Consider the following 23,618-nt stretch of genomic DNA (forward strand, 5'->3'; position numbering starts at 1 on the left):
ATATTTTTTGTGACATGCATCAGGTTTCTCAAGGTTAAATGATTATAAATTGGTGTTCACTTGATCACCTAAACCAATCATCACACTGAATCTAGCTACCTCTGGGAAGAGAATTCATGAGAAAGAGTGTGCATGCCTAGTGGAAATTGTAATAGTAGTCATCATACTCATCTAGAACTAGTTTGTGTGGAATTCTTCATTTTATAAAGTACCATCAGTGGTGTCTGGTGAAGAGAAGGCTTACACACAGAACGTATGGTAGTAGAAGACCCTATGCAAGCAAGTGATCACTCCACCCTTTCTTTTATTATTTTAGGTCAAAGGCCATATTATTATCTCAATCAAAGATTTGATTTAAACCTAACTAAAATAAACAAAAAAAAATCACATAAAATATAGGAAGATTTCAAAATAATTTAAGAAATGAAAAATTGATGAATTGGAAACGCAAATGAGTGCTCACCTCATTGCGGTAGATTCTTCATAGCAGTCTAATGCTCTGTTTGGTTGAGTGGTTTCATTGTTGCGGTAGATTTGAAGATTGAGAAAGAGCTTGCACTGTTCATGTTTAATTGTATGCTTAATTGTATGAATTTATGTTGATTTTGTGAGAAAGAAATGAGAGGGTGGAGGAAGGCATGACACCCTAAGATGAGAAAAAAATAGAGGAAAGTTGGGTTAGTTTTGTGTAATGATAAAGTTGTTCCTGTTTTATTTCATACAATAGATGTATCTGCATGTGTTTTTTTTACGTGCAATATAAGTGTGCCTAGAATAATTACACTTTCATATAATTTGTTTTTTTTTCTATTTCAATTCAAAACTATGGATAATCGGTTATGAGTCATACTATAATCGATTATACATTTACTCTTTTATAAAATTATTGCAGGTTTTGGTCAACTAATTGTATGTTCTCACATAGTTCAACAATAAGACTTTAAAGTTATCAAAGATACAATCAAATTTAATAATATTTTTCATAAATTTATCAAAGATACAATACACATAATACAACTATATACCTATTAATACTTCAAAGTTTGATTATATATCAATTAATACTTCAATGTTTAATTATATACTTATTGATACTTCAAATTAATTTTATCCATTATCTTGGTTGTAATTAATTGAAAATCAGTATCCTAATTATGTGTACAATTTTATTAAATTTATTTTTTATTATAGTTGTTTTTTATGACATCTTGTATGATTTCTTGGATGGTTGTAACCTATAAGACATGGTGCCACGAACATATCTCTCTTTTCGGTGTTTAGGGGTCAAGGTGCATGTCTTTAGGATCCATAATTGATTATGCATATCCTTGTCCTAATCGATTATGGGTGAATGACTAATCGACTATGGATTAAAGCTTAATTGATTATGGATAGCAAATGTAATTGATTACTATATGGAGCAAATACAATAATAATTGATTATGGCTCCCTTTTTCACCTATAAATAATCCAACAAATACAATTTCCTATATTTACGTGTTTTGTTTGGTTTCTCCCTTAAAAATTTGCTTTAAAATGTATGTGAAATTGAACATATTGGTCAAATATTTCTTTCTAAACGCAGAAAGAATAACATTGCTTAAATAATATGGATATCAATAACCAATAATTAAGAGATAATTATATGGGTTATTATTTTCATACATAATGGTGAAGTTGAATTTAAATTGAAAATATTTTTTTAATTAATTAAAATACTAGAAGGTGAGGATGAATTATATTTTGAAGGTTCTTTAAAACTTGATGTGATTGTGCAATATTTATGTTTAATGAATTTATGTATAATAAAATCTTGATGTGATTCTCCAATGTTTATGTTTAATAGTTAATGTATAATAAAAGTGCATTTTTCCTTTACTTATAAATTTCAACCATAAATACATAAATTAATATATAAATTTTATATGTAAATATTAATCTTTATTTTATTAAAATAATTTAAATTTAAGATAAAAATTATTTTAATAATTTAATTAATAAAATAATTAATTTTATTATATAATTTAATCACATCAATCATATTATTTATAAATTTTTCACTTTAATCTAATTACTTTTTTCTACATTCATACAACATACGTTTCCATTCATTTTTTTCATATTATCTTTTTCTACGTTCAAAGAACATACATCTCCACTAATTTTTTTCATATTGTCTTTTTCTACATTCAACAACGTACATTTCTACTCATTTTTTTTCATATTTTCTTTCCCTAAACTTTGAAGGAGTAGGGTTTGCTTGAAAAAAATAGATGGAGAGAATAAAAAAATGCACCATTTGACTCTTTAGGGACCCTTTCAAGTGTGACTCACTTGCACTTTCCTCTCACCAGAATAGATTTAGGGAAGGGGCTCGACTTGTGAGATTTGGGGTCAAGACGGGGAACGAAAGCCGAGCTAGATTGAAGCATTGGCACCAAAGGAACGTGGATTCAAGCTACGGTCATTTTTCTCTTTGGAAAATCCTAAAATAAATTTTATACACTGAAAATTTTAACTTTTAAAAATGATTATAAAAGTTTATTAATTGATTTTATATTCAACTAAAGTTGTAGCATCATGGGTCCAGACCGATTAGGTGGATAAGTGGACCATTTTTCGATACTAGCATTAAAAAGAGTTAATTCTTGATACTTTATATTAAAGAGTATTCTTACGTTGGCACAGATCAAGGAATACTGAGTAATTAGTCTTGATTAATTGACTATACCAATAACAAGGCCATATACAGAAGAAAGGAGGAGGATTCTGAGTATATGTAGAAGAAGAGATAGGGGAGAAAACATACTACACACTCGTTTAAGAGTATACGTATTCTTAGCCACCTTGAATTTTTTGGGTTCGAGATCATTCATACTCTTGTATAGAACATTTTGGCGCTCACCGTGGGACAGGTAAAATTGTTCCTATCGACCACTTTTCAAAGCCTTGAAATATGAGAGGAATGCAACAAGCTGCAGGGGGAGGAAGCTAATGAGATTATGGACCCTAATGCAACTCAAGTGTTGATGGAGATGATCGAGACAATGCAAAAGCGGGATGAGGAGCGTGTTGTGGAGTGTAGGAGAGCGTAGGAGGATTTCCAAAGGGCACAGGAGTGGTTGCAGAGACAAAACGAAGAACTGAGAAGGCAAATCTACCGCCAAAATGTGGGAGGACATTAGGAGGTGAAGGTAGAGCTAGAATTTCAGTCGTTCTCGGAGGAAATTATGAATGAACCAGTTCCTCATAATTATGTGTTCCCAAAGGTTGGTTATTTCACAAGGAAGCATGATCCGTATGCTCACTTAAAAATTTTTCGAGCACAAATGTTGATTTGTGGAGGGTCAGATGCGGTGCGATGTAAAATGTTGGCGAGAACATTAGTGGAAACGGTATTGGATTGGTTTAGCAATTTACCAGAAGGGTCGGTGATGTCACTAGAAGTGTTTACAAGGTTATTTGTGTCGTATTTGCGGCAAATAAGGTGAAACCTCCAACAATGGTAGATCTTTTTGAAATCAAGCAGTTGAGGGAACAATCGATAAAGCAATATTTGCGATGATTTAATGAAATGGTTGTTCAAATCCTACAACCGAATGAGATGTTTGTTGAAGCATTCATTAGAGGACTTCCATCGGGAAGATTTGGCAAGTCTTTGGTGTGAAGAAGACTGGTAGACATGGCGGCTATCAACTTGAGGGCAACATCTCATATTAAGGCAGAGGAGTTTGCCCTAAGAAAGAGGGAAGAGGAATGGGGTGAAGACGGATTAGGAAGAACGCGATCAATGACAGAAAATACTATGGTAGGAATAAGGCCGAGCATGGGAAAAGAAGGTTCGGTGAAAGCACGAATGGAGGATAGAGCTCCTGTGGGCACATATGAGGGTTTTAAACAGCCAAATGATAGGAGGGTGGGAAGGTTCGATTGGACTTCCCCCCTCAAATTGTCAATATCACAAACTAACATCATCAAGGATGTGAATCTAGTGAAACTCTTACGCTTCCCATAGAAAACTGAAAAGCTCATGAGAGGTGATAAAAACGCGTGGTGTCATTTTCACAGAGCATACGGTCATGACACTAAGAAGGGTTTGATGGAGATTTTCAAAGCGAGGGATGATGAGCTTGGGGAAGTAAAGTCTTTGTAAGCTACGGAAGGAGGTGAAGTAGGAAGCCAGCATGAAGATCCAGTTATGGGCGATTTAAACACTATAGTAGGGGGATTTTCAGGAGTATAAGTGTCAAGCGCAAGACGAAAAAGATATACACGATCGATAATGCATTTCGATGCGGGAGAAATTTGAACTCCAACTCTAAGTTTCACTCAAGAAGATTTAAAGGAGGTCTTCCCTCACGATAATGATCCAATAGTTATATCAGTGGTGATGAAGAGTTGAAGGGTGCATAGGGTTTTGGTGGATCAAGGATCGGCGGACATGTTGTTTTGGAGTTTGTTTATTGCCATGGGAGGATCCTTGGACGAGTTAGAGCCTTATGATAGATTCTTGGTAGGGTTCTTAGGGACCCAATGCATGTGTGTGGTTATCTTGAGACTCAAACAACTTTTGGTGAGGGAAGCGAGGCAAAAACAATCGATATCAGGTACATGGTTGTTAATTAATACCCATTTGTCTTATAACATTTTGTTGGGGAGGCCAACGATTAATAAGTTATGGGTTGTAGTATCAACAGTGTATATGAGGATAAAGTATTCGCTCACGGAGGGAGCAGTGGAGACCATGAAGGTAGACCAGAGGACTGCTAGGAAGTGTTATGAAAGGAGTTTGAAAGGCAAAAAAAGGTGTATGAATGTGGAACAAAGAGTGGGGGAGTATAAGGAAGTAAAAATGGATCCCAGGGTAGGATATGAGGAGGAAGGACCACAACCGGTAGAAGAAATTAAAACCATAAGTTTGGAAGAGGAAAGGTTTGTGAAAATCGGAAGTCAAATGGATGAGAGTTTAGATAAAAGGGTGATTGGGTGTTTGGTGGAGAATGTGCATGCCTTTGCATGGTTGCTGCACGATATGCCGGGAATTGACCCAAATTTCATGTGTCATCGGTTGTCCATTGATCCAAGGGCAAAGTCGGTGGTACAATAAAGGAGGAAGCTGGGAGGTGAAAAAATAGCGATTGTTGATCAGGAAGTTGAGAAGTTGCAAAGCGTAGGGTTTGTCAGGGAAATACAATATCCTTCTTGGCTTGCTAACATGGTATTGGTGAAAAAAAAGCAATGGATGATGGAGGATGTGCACCGATTTTACTTATTTAAATGAAGTTTGTCCTAAGGATGCTTATCCTTTGTCGAATATTGATGCTTTGGTAGATGGAGTCTCAGGCTGTGAAATGTTAATCTTTATGGATGCTTACTCTGGATATAATCAAATCAGAATGCATCCTAAAAACGAGGATAAAATGGAATTTATGGGAAGTTTGTCAAATTTTTGCTATATTGTATTGTCATGCCTTTTGGTTTGAAAAACACGGGAGCAACATACTAGCGTTTGATGGATCAAATTTTTGAAGGAATGATAGGGAGAATTATGGAGGCCTATGTAGATGATATGGTGGTGAAATCCACTATAGCTAGCAATCATGTTGAGGATTTGAGAGAGTTGTTTGAAATGTTAGACAAGTATAAGTTGAAGCTTAATCTGGAGAAATGTGTTTTTGGTGTAAAGGCGGGGAAGTTCTTGGGATTCATGTTAACATAGAGAGACATTAAAATGAATCCCGAGAAGTGTGCGGCGATTGTGAATATGCGAAGCTCAGTGTCGGTAAAAGAGGTTCAGCAGTTAACATGGAGAATGGTGTTATTGTCAAGATTCATACCAAAGGTGGGGGAGCGGTCAGTCTTGTTCTTTCAGTGCTTAAGGAGAAACGACTGTTTTGTGTGGATGGAGGAATGTGAGGTTGCTTTTCAAAATTTGAAGCAAATTCTAGCTGCACCACCGATCCTGATAAAACCTCAATTAGGATTGTTGATTTACTTGTATTTGTGTCTGACAGACAAAGCATAGAGCACGAAGATTACAAAGGAAGTGGAAAAAGAGCTTAGGCCCATTTACTTTGTTAGTTGGACGTTGCAGGGACCAGAGATGCGATACCAAAAGTTAGAGAAGGCGGCGTTGCCATTGGTAATTACAACAAGGTGATTAAGGTACTATTTCCAAAACTTCCAGATTATAGTTAAAACTGATTTACCTATAAAACAAGTTTTACAAAAGTTAGATTTGGCGGGGAGGATGATGAAATGGGTGGTCGAGTTGTCAGAGTATGGAATTACCTACGAAAGTAGAGGTTTAGTGTGACCACAGGCCTTTGCAAACTTTGTGACATAATTGACACCTTTGACAAACGAGCCAGCAGAGAACAGTTCGATAAAATGGATTTTGTTTGTGGATTGGGCATCTAACATTAAAGGAAGTGGGGCTGGGATAATATTGGAAGGATATGATGGAGTGTTAATAGAACATACATTTAAGTTTGCTTTTAGGGCAAGCAATAACCAAGCAGAGTACTAGGCTTTGGTGGCCGGGATGCGGTTGGCGAGTGATATAGGGGTCAAGAAACTAATTGTAAGAAGTGATTCACAGTTAGTAACAGAGCAAGTGGCTGGGAACTTTCATGCGAGAGATCAACATTTGGCAAAGTATTTGGAGAAAGTGTGATTAATGGCAGAGGAATTCGAAGAATTTGGATTGGTGCATGTGCCAAGGGATCAAAATGCTCAGACAGATTTATTATCGAAGTTGGCCAGTACTAAGAAGTTGGGTAATCACAGATCAATAATACAAGAGAACTTGGCAGTACCAAATGTTGCCTTAAAAGGGGTACTTGAGGTGCGAAAAGGTCAGAGTTGGATGCATATGTACATACAATGGTTAACAGAAGGAAAAGAGCCAAAAAAATCCAGAAGAGCATAGCGCCCTAAAGCGAAATTCAACAAGGTATGTGTTAATACAAGGGTCTTTGTATCGGAGAGGTTTCTCGGTATCGTTATTACGATGTGTTGATGGGTTGCAAAAAGAACAAATAATGCAGGAGGTTCATGAGGGAATATGTGGAAATCACATTTGTGGTCGATCATTAGCCACAAAGATTGTGAGGGCTGGTTTCTTTTGGCCCACAATGCGAAAGGATTGTTTGTCATATGTGAAGAAGTGTGATAGTTGTCAGAGACATGCAAGTTACATAAATATGCCGGCAAAGCACCTTTTTTCGTTAGTCTCACTGTGGTCTTTCTACAGATGGGGGATAGATATCTTGGGTCCTTTCCCGATACCCGTGAGACAATTCATGTTTATAGTGGTAGCCATTGAATACTTTACTAAGTGGGGTGGAAGTAGAGCCGTTAACGACGATCACGACAGAAAAATATCAAAGTTTGTTTGGGGATCGATAGTGTTCCGATTTGGAGTGCCAAGAGAATTATTCTCAGACAATGGGACACAGTTTGCTAGTCATAAATTGGGACGTATGTGTGAACAGTTGGGAATACGATAAATTTTTTCGTCAATCAAGCATTCACAGACAAATGGGCAGGTTGAGGCTACAAACAAGGTACTTTTGCAAGGGCTGAAAAAGAAGATTGGTGCGGCTAAGGAAAGATGGGTAGATCTCCTTCCAGAGGTAATATGGTCTTATCATACCACAGAACAAACGGCAACAAAAGGAAACACCTTTTAGTTTGGTGTATGGAAGTGATGCAGTGTTACCTATTGAGCTAGAAATACCATCAAGAAGAGTGGAAGAGTTTGCAGAGAAGAAATTGTTAAAGGGACGATTGTTTCATTTAGATACCATAGAAGAGGTGAGGAACGAAGCAAGAATCTGAGCAGTGGCCCAAAAGAGGAGGATGGGGGCAAGATATTTAAGCAAAATGTAGCATCGGGAGTTTAGGGAAAAAGATCTGGTGTTGAGGATATTAAGAGAGGCAAACACAGACAGTAAACTAGCACTGAAGTCGATCGGGTCGTATCGAGTTCGTGAAATGATTGATTGAGAAGCATATCATTTGGAAACATTGGATGGCAGAATAATACCGAGAACATCGAACGTGGCTAATTTGTATTTTTACAATAGTTAGTTAAGTTTTTAAGTTTTATTGAGGTGTTGAAACATTTATTTACTATATTACGAACTTTGTTAGTTTTTGTTACGTCATGCTACCTAGCTGAAGAGGCTCGGTTAAAAAGCATGGAGAGGGTCCTTACCTGCCATGGTACCCAACTGAACAAGCTCGGTTAAAAACCTAGAGAGGGTCCTTACCTGCCATGGTACCCATCAGAAAAGGCTCGGTTAAAAACTCATGCAGCTTAAAACTGAGATGACGAGTTCATTGGGAGGACAATGAAAAAAATTAGGAGGACGATGCAAAAAATTAAAGTGAAGGTATGCAACTCGTTGGCACCCACGTTGTTATATATGATCATGTAAAATTGCATGAATGATGCAAAAATTGATGTTTACAAAAATAAGGAAAGGTGTGTAACTCGTTTGCGCGTTCGTTTTTATATGTTCTTTGATTATATAAAAGTGCAGGTAAAGAATAAAAAAGTCATAGAGTGGTCGGATGACAAACATCATATAAAGTAGCAACGTCATTACTGTTGAAGATGGTTGCTGCCCCTTCAAGATTGTGTTTGATGAAGACTTCTATGTACAATTCATTTGTATTTTGCTTTGCTCTAAGTATATCTTAGGTAGTGCTTAGAGGTTGTCTAAGAGTGGGCTTTTTGCTGAGTAACTCACCTCATAACCATTGGGCATGTGATAAGAACAAGCATAAGTTTTCTTAAACTGTTTTTCACATGTTTTACAAAGAACACGTTTACTGCATAAAAATAAATCTGGTCTTTTCTAAATAAACAAATTCATTTTTAAACTGATGCCTTGGCTAAGTCTTGTGGAAATTAGATTTTGTGCATCAGGTATTTTGACTAAGTCTTCTTCATTTCAAAACGACTGAGTTTTAAATAGTTAAACTTTCTCTGTTTTCGTTTTGAAAAATAAATCTGTTCATCTGTAAATGAATAGATTCTTTTTGTCTCTGGCGCCATGTCAAACTTAAACGTTCTCAGTTTTATCTCTGCACCAGAATGGTTGACTAAGTCTCCTCACTTAACAAATTCTCTAACTGTTTTTTGAAAATAAATCTGTTCATTTTATTTTCAATATGTTCATTTTATAACAACTTTAACTGTTTTTCAAAAATCTGTTATAAGTTGGTTTTCTATAAAATGAAAACTTGTTTTTGAGTTTAACAATCGTTCATACATTTGCAAAAACAAGTTTTACAGCAGAGAATCAAAAGTTTACAAAGGATTAGCATTTGTTCTTCAAAGATTTCAAAAATCACAAAGTGTTTGTTCTTGGTTTGGTTCCAAAAGCTTGGTGTGAGGTGTTGCTACTGTTCTAGCAATCTTGCCTACTGGTTTAAGGCAGATCTTTGTATCCTCAATCAGGTGTAGTCGTTTCACTTCTCATTTCTTGTAATAGTTTGGTTGAACATTCTTCTTGATAGGTTTTCTTGGAGAGTGTGTGTGTGAGCTGAAATAGGTTTTTTCAGCAAGAGTACCTAAGTTCTTGTAGGTTTCAAGTACAGTGGGAATTGTACTTGGTTGTACTGTGTTTTAGTGATTTCCACCTGGTTTTGGTGAAGACTGGATGTAGCTCAATTGAGTGAACCAGTATAACTCTTTGTGTTCATTCTCTCTCACTCTCTGCAATTTCATTTCTGCATAATTGATAAAACAGCAAAGAAATAAATCTGTTCAAGTGAAAATAAATCTGTTCTTTCTGGGCTCAGTTCATACTGTTCTTAACTTTTGAAAAAGTTGTTTGATTCTGATAAGAACATATAAAATTTGTTAAAAGTCACTGCAACAGATTGACTGTGATAGTTTGCTCAAGAAAATGTCAAAGCTATTAATTGAACCTTAAACAATTTCTTAAAATTGAAGCTTGCTGTTCTGTGATTCATTGTTCTTAATTTCTGGAAAATTGTTTGATATCAAGAAGAACACTCATAGTTTGTTAAAGGCCACTGGAACAAGTTGATTGTAAAGGTTATTCAATTAATTGGCATGCTATCAATTGAACCTTAATCACTTGCTTGAAACTGAAGTTTGCTGTTTTGGTGTTTCACTGGTTTTCGTTCTAATATCAGTGTGTGCATCTGGAAAGTTTATCTGCATAATCTTGTGATTAACCTTGCTGTATAAACGCTTTTCAAACAAAAACAGTGCTGAAATGAATCTGTTCATTTTCACATAAATCGATTTATTTTCTGTAAACTGTGTTAAACACTCTTTCTGCGAGAAAGTTTTAAAAGGTCAATTCACCCCCCTCTTGAATTTTGGCACTATTAAACCCAACAATTGGTATCAAGAGCTAGGACTTGTATTTTAATCAAGTTTGTTTGTAATAATGTCTGAGTTTAATGTGCTTTTTGCTGAGGGTTCTGCTGTTAATAAACCACCTATGTTCAATGGAATGAATTATGCATTTTGGAAAGTTCGAATGAGAATTTTCATGGAATCCATTGATGCATTAATTTGGGAAGCTGTGGTCAATGAACCTTATGTGCCAATGCAGGTTGTCAAGGATGAAGAAAAGGTAAAGCCAAGATCAGAATGGAATGAGACCGAAAGGAGGAAGGCTCAACATGATCTTGTGGCCAAGAACATCATAACCTCTGCATTGACAATGGATGAGTTCTTCAGGATATCTCAATGTAAGTCAGCTAAGGAGATGTGGGAAGTCTTAGAAGTGACTCATGAGGGTACTGAAGATGTGAAAAGGTCAAGGAAACATGCTCTCATCCAATAATATGAACTGTTCAGAATGCAACCCGAGGAGAGCATTGCTGATGTGCAGAAAAGATTCACCCATATTGTGAATCACCTCACTGGCTTGGGAAAAGAATTTGACAGAGAGGAACTCAACATAAAGATATTGAAGTGCCTCGACAGAAGCTGGCAACCAAAGGTGACAGCTATATCTGAAAGTCGTGATCTGTCAAAGTTGGGAACTGCTGCACTGTTTGGAAAGCTGATGGAGCATGAGCTAGAGCTCAAAAGACTCAAAGAGCAGGAAACAACAGAGAGAAAACCCAAAGGGCTTGCACTGAAAGCAACTGAACTGAATGAGATCAAGGAAGAAAAAGAAGATGCTGAAGATGATGACACAATCAGCCTTCTTACAAAAAGATTCAGCAAATTCCTGAGGAAGAAAAGCAGAAACAGGAACCAGCAGAAAAGAAGGTATCTCAAACCCAATGATTCAAGTTCCTCTAAATATACCTGCTTTGGCTGTGGCAAAACAGGGCATATCAAAACAGATTATCCAAACAATCAAACAAGGGACAAATCTGCCAGCAAGAAATTTGAAAGGAACAAGGGAAGAAGAGCCTACATCTCATCGGAGGAAAATGAAGCATCCTCAACCAGCAGCTCTTCAACAGAAGATGAGGAGAATAATTTGTGCTTCATGATGAAGGATGAGGAGCCAAGCTCTGATTCAGTAAGTAATTTTTCTGCTGATTCTGATAACTATGATGATTTGCTTGCTGCCTTCAAGGAAACACATGATGAAGCAAATAGGCTAGCTGTAATATGCAATAAGCTGCAAAAGGTAAATAATGTGTTGGCACCTAAAGTAAAAACACTTGAGGAAGAATTGCATAAGGCCAAAACAGATTTGGTAAGTCTTGAACTATCTTGCTTGCATGCCTCTATTAAAACCTGTGAAAACTGCAAAAAATTGGAAAAACAAGTGGAGTATTTGCTGAAAACCCTTTCCAATTTCACCAAGTGAAGAGAAAACCTTGAGTCTCTCCTTGGATCACAGAATGTTGTTTTCAATAAGAATGGACTTGGTTATACCCCTGGAAATGTAACCAATGTCAAAAAGCTTTCAAGTTTTTTTGTTCCAGCAAAATCAGTTTTTTCAGCTTTTAACAGTGGCAAAAAGGCATCTCATGTAACCTGTTTTTACTGCATGAAATCTGGTCATACATCTAGGTCTTGCATTGCTAGAAAACATCTTGTGCCTAAGAACTTAGCAAAATGGCTACCAAAGAGAAGGTTTTAATCTGTGTTGGACCCTATACTGAAAAGGATACCATTTGTATCATTTTTATTCTGTTTTGCAGATTGGCAGCAAGAAAAATCAGTGGTACTTGGATAGTGGTTGTTCCAAACATATGACTGGAGATCTTACAAAGTTTACCAGCTTGAAGCTCAAAGCAGAAGGACATGTAACCTATGGTGATAATAACCGAGGAAGGATTTTGGGCAGAGGCACTGTTGGAACAGGGAACTCAACAACCATTGAGAACGTGCTGTATGTAGAAGGACTCAAGCATAGTCTTCTCAGCATAAGTCAGCTTTGTGACAAAGGATAACAAAGTGAATTTTGAGTCAAATGGCTGCACAATCTCAAGTAATTCATCTAGTAAGGTACTGTTTACTGGTAAGAGAGTGAATAACATTTATCTGTTGAATATCATGGAAACTAACTCTTCAAATGAGTGTTTGCTGTCCAGAAGTGATGAGTCTTGGTTGTGGCACAGGAGGTTAGCTCACATACACACAAATCACTTGAATAAATTGAAATCTAAAGATTTAGTTTCTGGTTTGCCTAACATTAAATTTTAGGACAACAAGATTTGTGATGCTTGTGTGAAAGGTAAACAAATCAAATCCTCTTTCAAGTTAAAGGATATTGTCTCTACAAAAAAATCCATTGGATGTGTTACATATGGACTTATTTGGTCCATCTAGAGTTGCTAGCTTGGCTGGAAATTTGTATGCTTTAGTTGTTGTGGATGATTACTCTAGATTTACATGGACTTTATTTCTTGCACATAAACATGATGCTTACACTGCCTTTAAGAAATTAGCAAAAATTCTGCAAAATGAAAATGGTTGATCAATTCGAAGTGATCATGGGGGAGAGTTTCAAAATGCTAAGTTTGAGAGGTTCTGTGAGAAGCATGGGATAGCACATACCTTTTCAGCCCCTAGGACACCCCAACAAAATGGTGTAGTTGAAAGGAAAAATAGATCACTAGAGGAACTAGCTAGAACTATGTTAAATGAATCTAAGCTTCCTAAGTATTTTTGGGCTGATGCTGTTTATACTGCAGGTTATGTCTTAAATAGGACCTTAATAAGACCAATTCTTAAGAAAACCCCATATGAATTGTATAAGGGCAGAAAACCTAGTTTGAGCCACCTTAGAGTATTTGGGTGTAAATGTTTTGTACTGAATAATGGCAAAGAAAATCTTGGTAAGTTTGATGCTAAATCTGATGAAGCTGTACACATTGGTTATGCTTTGAATGGTCATGCATATAGAGTCTTCAATAAAAGGTTGCTTATAGTAGAAGAATCAATGCATGTTGTTTTTTATGAAACTGATCATAGCCTATCTAAAACTGCTGATGACCTTGACAGTAATGAATTTAAATCTGTTTTAAATCAAAATGAATCGATTCATTTTGATACTGCTGATACACATGCTATACAAGAATCTACTGCAGCTGCAGGTTTGCCAAAAGAGTGGAAAACCCCAAGAGATTTAACACTTGATAATGTCATTGGGAACATTGAGAAAGGAGTGTCAACTAAAAAATCCTTGAACAATTTCTGTGAAGCAATGGCCTTTGTATCTCAAGTTGAACCCAAGAATTTGAATGAAGCTCTCAAGGACAGCAACTGGATTTTAGCTATGCAAGAGGAACTAAATCAGTTTGTTCTTAATGAGGTCTGGACTCTTGTTCCTAGAATACCTGAGATGAATATAATTGGGACAAAATGGGTATTTAGAAACAAGATGGATGAGCATGGAGTGATCACCAGAAACAAGGCTAGGCTAGTAGCTAAAGGGTACAATCAAGAAGAAGGGATAGACTATGATGAGACATATGCACCAGTGACTCGGTTAGAAGCTGTTAGACTGCTGCTTGCCTTCTCCTGCATCAAAGGGTTCAAGCTATTTCAAATGGATGTGAAGAGTGCCTTTCTAAATGGTTATATTAATGAAGAGGTATTTGTTTCACAGCCACCAGGTTTTGAAGACCATCAACATCCAGAATATGTGTTCAAACTCCAAAAGGCTCTCTATGGACTCAAGCAAGCTCCTAGGCAATGGTATGAGAGGCTAAGTGATTTTCTCACCTCACAAGGCTATGACAGAGGCACATCAGATAAGACCTTGTTCATTAAGAAGAAAGGAGATGACTCAATTCTAGTCCAAGTATATGTGGATGACATCATTTTTGGATCAAACAATGGAGAATTGTGTGAAGCTTTCGTGAAAGTCATGAAGAGTGAGTTTGAAATGTCAATGATGGGTGAGTTGAACTATTTTCTAGGCTTGCAGGTCAAACAACTCAAGGATGGCATTTTCTTAAGTCAAGCTAAGTATTGCAAGGATCTGCTGAAGAAATTTGAAATGGACAAGTGTAAACCAATCAGCACACCCTTCTCAACAAGCTGTCATCTGGATCATCATGAAGTTGGAATTTCTGTTGATGAAACCAAATATAGAGGACTCATATGATGGATATCCACTAGGAGAGGATTTTATTAATGAAGGAAGAGGATTTTCACCTACACATTTGAAATTCTTCCTTATAGTCTTCTCACAAATTAAAAGAAGTCAAAGAGAAGATCAAGCCTAAAGATAAAGAAGTCTACAAACTCTCAAATAATAGGCTTCATATTAAATATCTCTCTTTATAGTTTCTTTTAAATTGTAAATAATATAGAATAATGTTTAGAAAGGTGCTTAGAGGGAAACATGAGACACCTCTTTTGTAAAAGCATCTTTAGGCTTTAGTTTAGCAAATTTTATAAGCTTGGGGAGTGAGCTTAGTAAGGGGGGTGTGATCTTAGGAGTTTTTTGGGTAGCTTAGGGAATAAGCTATGTAAATGACCAGCCCTTACTCCTATATAAGGAGGGCTTAGGTCCTTCACAATTCAGATTGGAATTTTATAGTAGAGAGACTATACTCAATTTTGGAGAGAATTTGTGAGTTTTGAGTCTTCCTCTTCTTTGCCTTATCTTGTGAGCTATGGTGAGCTTCAAGTGGTGGCACTCCATCACTTATCTTGGTTCAAGGTTCCAAGTGGCGTGAATGGCTTCTTCCAATCCTCAAAATCCAGCAAGCATCTTCATATAAGTGTCTTCTTTCCTTTCTTCAATTTTCCATTCGGTAGTTTCATTTCCTAATGTGTTTCCTTCATTTTCTACCGTTTACATTCTGTTTTCCAGCTTTGTTCTTTGTTTCTTTTTCGGTTCAGTAGCTAGTTTCTTAATTCTGTCCAGTTTTAATTCTTGTTCTTCTTTCCTTTTGTTTTGATTCAATTTGACAATACATGGACTTCAATATGAGTCTTGGTTGGTGCTTAGTTTTGGTGAGTTCTTGAATTTAGAACATTGATCCAATTCTAAAGTAAAGTGCCTTTCAAATCCAGCTCAAGTTGTTCCTAAGAATGTCAAGAATCATGTGTTCTTGTAGTTACATTCACATCATCATAGGATCACTACTGTATCTCACTGCCAGCAGACCAGATATAATGTTTGCAGTGTGCATGTGTGCAAGGTTTCAATCTGCTCCTAAAGAATCACACTACAATGCTGTCAAAAGGATTTTGAAGTATTTACAAGGAACTAAAGAAGTTGGCTTGTGGTATCCAGGTAATATTTCATTAAGCTTAACTGAAAATTCTGATTCAGATTTTGTAGGTTGCAAAATTGATAGGAAGAGCACAAGTGGAACCTGTCATTTGCTAGGATCAAGCTTGATCTCATGGCAATGCATAAAACAGGCTTGTGTAGCTCTCTCCACTGCTGAAGCAGAATACATTGCAGCAGGGAGTTGTTGTGCTCAAACTATATGGCTAAGACAACAATTGAATGATTTTGGTATCTTACTTAACCATATACCTCTGTTGTGTGATAATACAAGTGCAATCAACTTAACCAAAAATCCTGTCATGCATTCAAGAACCAAACACATTGAAATTAGGCATCATTTTCTAAGGGAACACATATCTAATGGAACATGTGATATTAAGTTCATTGGTACTGATTTACAACTTGCTGATTTGTTCACAAAACCATTAGCCAAAGATAGGTTTAATTTTCTGCTTAATGAATTGGGTATTATAAATGTCAATTGTGCCTAGCAGTGAAAAATTAAATATGTTTATTCGCAATTGAATGTGTTTATTTTCTGCACTGATATGCATTGATGACTAGGAAAGAGAAATTTTGATCTTTGACTGCTTGACTGACCTAGTGGGCATTAACCTCTGTACCTTTGACGGTTTTGGTCATGGTTATGTAACCGATTTGATGGTTTGGGTGCTCAATAAAGGCATGAGTATATGCATCGTGACCCTAAATATTTGTTGCATATTTTCAAAGATTCTATGCACAAATTCAGAGCATAAAATCTTCATGCATATCCACTCATAACTGCCATATCAACACATTCATTTCTATATAAATCTGTGTGAATACTTGCTACCCACATTACCTTTTCTGTTCTCACCATTTGAAACCAAGAAAAGAATTCAGGTTCAACCATGGCTTCTTCTTCCAAGAAACAGAAAAATAAGGGGAAGCAAACCACCTTTCAAGGCGTGCTAGAAGGTTGGTTCGCTGGAAATGAAGAAGGCATCAATACCTACATTCACGAGACAAGCAGGAAACAGATCAACATACCCAAAGTGCTGGATTTCAACTGGCTGAAATCTGAAAAACTGGTAGAAACAAGGGCTGTGTTGAAGCACCAGAAACTGAAAAAGATGCTGGAATTAACGGGTAATGTATATCCTGACTTGGTTAAGGTGTTTTACACCAACCTCACATTGGATGGAAAGAATGTTGTCTCTTATGTGAAAGGGACCAAGATGAAGATCACAAGTGAGGTGTGGAATTCTGTGGCTGGAATAAAATATGCTGGATTGAAAGTAGGGAAGGGAAACACCAGTGGAATCCAAGAATTCAACAAGCTGCAATACTATAAAAGCTGCATGAGGAATCCTACAGAGAGTATAAACAGGTTCCATGCAGGGCACTTGAACCTCACTCCACGCCTAGTTGCCTACATCATAGCATGGCAACTTATTCCAAGAGGAACAAACCATGCTGTTTTACATGAAGAGGACCTAATCCTCCTATATTGCATCATGAACCAGATTAAGGTAAACTGGGTTTTCATTGTCAATGAACACATGCTCAAGTAAAAAAGGTTGGCTGATTACCGATTTCCCTATGCTATTCTTGTTTCCAAATTAATTGATTACTTTGGTGTTGATGTTACAAATGAGAGAAACGACCCTATCAAAGCTGTAAGTGAGATTGATAATTCAACTCTCACCAAAATGGGTTTTCACAAAATTGAAGACAAGTGGGTGGTTCTCAAGGAGAAGGACCCTCAAGCAGAACATGAAGATGAGGATGAAGTTGTTCCTATGGATGATGACTCACTTGCTACCCAATCTGAACATGAGAAAGTTGCTGCAAATGCCATAGTTGCCTATCAAGCTCCAGAATACCGAGGAGAACCAATGTCTATGTTTGAAAGGCAAGTACTGTATCGTCTTGATGTAATGTCTGCAGAACAAAGGGCATACTTTGAGACTACTCATGCAAGGTTTCAACACCTTGATGATCAGATTGAAGGGGTTCAGGCACAACTTGCAGAGCTTTACTACAAGGATCAGTAGTCATCTGTTTTTAATGCTTTCTTTATCAATTTTCAAATGTCTGTAATGCTGAACAATATGGTTTTATTTTCTGAACTATTATGGTTATGGTTTCTATTTCATATTTGTTTTCCCTATGCTTATATGCTGTTTGATGAATCCAAAGGGGGAGAAAAATAGCTGCTGAAAAATTAGCTCACCATGCTAGGTGAAGCTAGCTGAAACAGGGAGTTAATTCTGCAGCTTAAAACCATTTCTTATGTTATGCAATACTGCTGTTTTTTTCTGGTTTAAAATCTGATGCAGTGCAGGTTCTTAAAGAAACAAAGCTATGAGGTTAGCTATGGGGATTTGTCTCCATCAAACAGGGGGAGATTGTTGAAGATGGTTGCTGCCCCTTCAAGATTGTGTTTGATGAAGACTTCTATGTACATTTCATTTGTATTTTGCTGTGCTCTAAGTATGTCTTAGGTAGTGCTTAGAGGTTGTCTAAGAGTGGGCTTTTTGCTGAGTAACTCACCTCATAACCACTGGGCATGTGATAAGAACAAGCATAAGTTTTCTTAAACTGTTTTTCACATGTTTTACAAAAAACACGTTTACTGCATAAAAATAAATTTGTTCTTTTCTAAATAAACATATTCATTTTTAAACTGATGCCTTGGCTAAGTCTTGTGGAAATTAGATTTTGTGCATCAGGTATTTTGACTAAGTCTTCTTCGTTTCAAAACGACTGAGTTTTAAATATTTAAACTTTCTCTGTTTTCGTTTTGAAAAATAAATCTGTTCATCTGTAAATGAATGGATTCTTTTTGTCTCTGGTGCCATGTCAAGCTTAAACGTTCTCAGTTTTATCTCTGCACCAGAATGGTTGACTAAGTCTCCTCACTTAACAAATTCTCTAACTGTTTTTTGAAAATAAAAGTTTACAAAGGATTAGCATTTGTTCTTCAAAGATTTCAAAAATCACAAAGTGTTTGTTCTTGGTTTGGTTCCAAAAGCTTGGTGTGAGGTGTTGCTACTGTTCTAGCAATCTTGCCTACTGGTTTAAGGCAGATCTTTGTATCCTCAATCAGGTGTAGTCGTTTCACTTCTCATTTCTTGTAATAGTTTGGTTGAACACTCTTCTTGATAGGTTTTCTTGGAGAGTGTGTGTGTGAGCTGAAATAGGTTTTTTCAGCAAGAGTACCTAAGTTCTTGTAGGTTTCAAGAACAGTGGAAATTGTACTTGGTTGTACTGTGTTTTAGTGATTTCCACCTGGTTTTGGTGAAGACTGGATGTAGCTCAGTTGAGTGAACCAATATAACTGCTTGTGTTCATTCTCTCTCACTCTCTGCAATTTCATTTATGCATAATTGATAAAACAGCAAAGAAATAAATTTGTTCAAGTGAAAATAAATCTGTTCTTTCTGGGCTCAGTTCATACTGTTCTTAACTTCTGAAAAAGTTGTTTGATTCTGATAAGAACATATAAAATTTGTTAAAAGTCACTGCAACAGATTGACTGTGATAGTTTGCTCAAGAAAATGTCAAAGCTATTAATTGAACCTTAAACAATTTCTTAAAATTGAAGCTTGCTGTTCTGTGATTCATTGTTCTTAATTTCTGGAAAATTGTTTGATATCAAGAAGAACACTCATAGTTTGTTAAAAGCCACTGGAACAGGTTGATTGTAAAGGTTATTCAATTAATTGGCATGCTATCAATTGAACCTTAATCACTTGCTTGAAACTGAAGTTTGCTGTTTTGGTGTTTCACTGGTTTTCGTTCTAATATCAATGTGTGCATCTGTAAAGTCTATCTGCATAATCTTGTGATTAACCTTGCTGTATAAACGTTTTTCAAACAAAAACAGTGCTGAAATGAATATGTTCATTTTCACATAAATCGATTTATTTTCTGTAAACTGTGTTAAACACTCTTTCTGCGAGAAAGTTTTAAAAGGTCAATTCACCCCCTCTTAAACTTTGACATTATTAAACCCAACAATTACAACATAAGCAGAGAAATTAACCTTATAAGGTTAAAGTTCCTATACAGGCAGTCATTAAAATAGAAAAGGGGTATGCAAATAAATGGCTCAGATCATAAAGTTTTTCAAAAAAGAAAGAAGAAGAGGCAGGCAAAGTCATTCTTCATCAACGATCTTTCCGTCCACAACGCTTTTGAAGGGGTCAAGAGGTGATGTGTCCACATTGGGTTGAAGCACTTTAAATTGTTCAATAGCTCCATTGAAGCCATCCACAAAGCTTCGGGAAACCTCGTCCTTAGCAGCTTCCAGAGCGACATCTAGAGTGGATACTTTGTTCTGTAGCATACTTTCAGTAGATTCCCACCCTCGATTCGCAACTTGACGTTCTTCTCGGTGGCGAGCGTAGTCCTCCACAGTTCTTTGTAATTTCTCGAGAAAATCATCACGGTCATGGGAAATCTCATAAACTTCGTCGGACATATGGAATTTTGCGTCGTCTAATTCTTGGCGCATATTTTGCATTGCCTCAGCATCTCGCTTCAGTTGGTTTTGTACCAAGTGATCACAAGCAGAGAGCACCTCAGGCCAGGTCGCGAGTAGGAGGAATTTTCTGGCTCTTGAAAGAACAGTGGGTTGACAAAATCTGATGGTGAGAAAAATCCTTATTCAAATCGACATGGCCAACAGGGGGACGAGTGTTGGTGGGTCGCTTTTTCCTCGTGGATACAGTGGCAGTTTTCTCTAAGTCCCCGATCTCATAAGTGGCCTTTGGTGGGGGGGTCCTCATGCGGCGGACCATCTCGACTTTGGTCAGTAACATGGAATTCGACTTTGGTCATGCATGCAATCCTTACATATAGGCTCTTCAGGTTTACAAGGGACAACAATGACATCCTCTTCAGAACCAGTTTGGCTAAGGGCTTGGGTATGACGAAGATTTTGTATGCGTTTTGTTGAGGTAAACAAAGTGATACAAATCACATCACAAAGAGACCTACAAAGAACGTCACTCTTAGCCCAAGGATATAGGGACTGATAATCCATCAAGCCTATCTCTAAACAGATAAATGCCAACTAGTACAATACAAACCAAAGGGACAAATGAAGCGTACCTGAGAGCAAGACTTGGAAGAAGAAATGGAAACGAATGCACAACTTAGAGGGAGGCAAAATGAAGTGGTTTAAGTGAATGAGGAAGATGAAGAGTTGGGTGTTTTAAGGAAGTCGTGACGGTGCGAGAAGAGCGCCTATCGATGGCAGACACATGGAGGAAGTTTTCGTGAGTGACATCTGAAGCGACAAAGTGCAGGGTAATAAATGTGGCGTGTGTATCGAGGAGGGTCGTTGAGGTGCGAGAAACGCCAATAGCGAAGGCCGAGTCAGCCCATGCAAACTAAAAATGACAAGTGTTATGAGCTTTACTAAGTAGGTGAGAAGGTGCTAACATCAAGCTACAATAAAAGACTAGCCTTATTGGCAGAGTGCCTAAGGCTAAGGGGGCATGTGGTATCATGGGCTAGGCCCATTTGTAAGGAGCACATAGGACGAGTAGAAATTGTCAGAGCGAGTTGACTTTTAGTCTCATTGACTTATACATGAGGCTAGGGGATTGTAGTATCATGGGTCGAGTCTGATTAGGTGGATAAGTGGATCATTTTCCAATAGTGGCATTAAAAAGAGTTAATTCTCGATACTTTATATTAAAGAGTATTCTTACGTTGGCACGGATCAATGGATACTGAGTAATTAGTCTTGGTTACTATAGTAGGCTAATAACAATGTCAGATATAGAAGAAGAAGGAGAATTTCAAGTATATGTAGAAGAAGAGATAGGGAGAAAACAGACTACACACTCGATTAAGAGTATACCTATTCTTAGGCACCTTAAACGTTCTGGACTTGAGATAATTCATACTATTGTCTTGAACAAAAATAATAAAATTAATGTCTTAAATGTATTATGTTCTATATTTTTTATGTAATTTTTGTTTAAAATTAACTCAGGAACCTTTGATACTGGTGAATTCACTTCAAAAATGTAGTCCTTCATGTTTTTTTTGAAATATTCTCTAACTTCTTTTGTTGTTGTTTAAAATAATAATAATAATACTTATAATTATCCTTAATAATTTTATTTTTCATTTATTATATGGATTCCTGTAATTATATAGGTTGTTGATTGTTAAACTTTTAGTGGCTGTTACTTACTTTATAATAATAGTCTTGGAAGTAATCATAAAGGCATGTTCTTGATATGAGGCAAATTAGAAAACTTTATTATTTCTTATCATCTGTCTAATCAAAATGGAAAAAAGTGTGGTACTTTTTTATAAACGGAGAAATTACTAACATGGACAAAAACACAATTGAATCTATTTTTTTTAATAATGTTAAATTTCTTATACTAATAATAAATCGTGAATCCTATCAATTTTGATAAAATAAGACCTCACAAATAATTATAAATAAATGTTATTATACTTTGTTTGTCGCTGAATTTAACTTTGTTTAATTGATTTATATAGAGAGTATTCAATAAATTATAGTGAAAGTAATATTCTAAAAAATCGTTTACTAAAATATTTTTTCACCGTAATTACTCTGCAACTTCGGTTAGTAGTAAAAGAATTAACAGTGAATAATTGGACGAATAAAATAAGCACGTTCTTATACATAAAATATCAAATTGCAGTTTCTTTTAATATCTGTTTACAAATACATGAAACATTGAATCTTGTGCAGAAAAGGTAATCATTCAATAATGTATTGGAAAACGATGTTTTGACACCTATACTCTATTAATATCCCAATAAATATTAATATTTTAACTTTTTTATTTTAAAAATTATTTTAACATTTTATATTTTATTTATATTTTTATTAAAAAAAATTTATTATAAATATTAATATTTTGTTGTAGGATGAGGTTGAGCAAATGTTAAAATATTATCATCCATAATTATTATACATTAAAAGGTCAGATAACCTGTTATACAACTATCATGAAACTGGGTTGATTACATCTCATGCATAAACTCAGCACACTTGTTTACAATAGTTTTTCCCAAATGTCAAATTGGATCACTTAACTCAGAAAGTGTGTGGAATTTATTTTCCTTATTTCAGGTTTTGATTTCTATAACTGTATAAAGGTCTTCTATTATACTGTCAAGATTCTACTATATTTGAATCTAATAAGAGGCATTGTTGTTTACAGAACAATAATTCCAAATATTGCTTTGCAGATTGAATTTTCAGCTGGGACATGATTTGTCCCTTTTTATTATGGCAGATATATGTGCTGAGGTTGTGTCATGAGATATATTAAAAAGTAATCTAGCTACCTTGCAAAACAGGGTTGAACTAAGCTTTTTTCATACTAAATCATCATTTTAAAGCCATGGTTATTGGAGCTGTTGTCTAGATTAAGGAAACTCTCTATTCACATGATGATGCATTCAACTTGTTAAAGCTAACTTTAGGTGAGTTGGTGAGACGCGCATGAAAATGGACCAAAAGAGAAAAATCACAAACTCCAAGAGATAGGAGAATGTGAAAAGAAAGCCAAACCAAGAGGGAAAAAAGGTGGTAGAATCAAATGGTATTGTAGTGTGTGCATTTAGTTTGCATTTGACTAGTGTATTCACTATATACAACTTTTACTTGTTGGGGATTGGAATAGTGGTCTTTCTTCTTTATCGTTGTTGGAGATTTCAGATTGATTAGAAATAAGAACATTACACAATATATAAAAAATGGATGGAGACTTCGTCTTATAAGCCGGTTGGATTAAACTTAAAATTCACTTTTTAATATGATATTAGAATCATTTAAAGCATATTCTAGTAAGAGTTTTTTGTCTTATCAAGCCACCCGTTATCGGATAGATATTAGATCACTCTTGACCGCCT

At 36.1% G+C, this 23,618-nt stretch overlaps 1 long non-coding RNA gene across 1 annotated transcript; it reads right to left on the bottom strand.

Annotated features, from left to right (window-relative positions):
- Positions 1-19,610: 19,610 nt before the first annotated feature.
- LOC137834483 (uncharacterized) lies at positions 19,611-21,007 on the bottom strand. The gene is made up of 2 exons (XR_011084896.2): positions 20,820-21,007; positions 19,611-20,701 (listed from the first exon to the last, which is right to left on the bottom strand). It is a non-coding gene; the product is annotated as an uncharacterized LOC137834483 (long non-coding RNA).
- Positions 21,008-23,618: the final 2,611 nt, after the last annotated feature.

This window comes from Phaseolus vulgaris, chromosome 5 (assembly GCF_051622355.1).
Source record: "Phaseolus vulgaris cultivar YP4 chromosome 5, ASM5162235v1, whole genome shotgun sequence".
In the NCBI taxonomy this organism is placed as follows: Eukaryota; Viridiplantae; Streptophyta; class Magnoliopsida; order Fabales; family Fabaceae; genus Phaseolus; species Phaseolus vulgaris.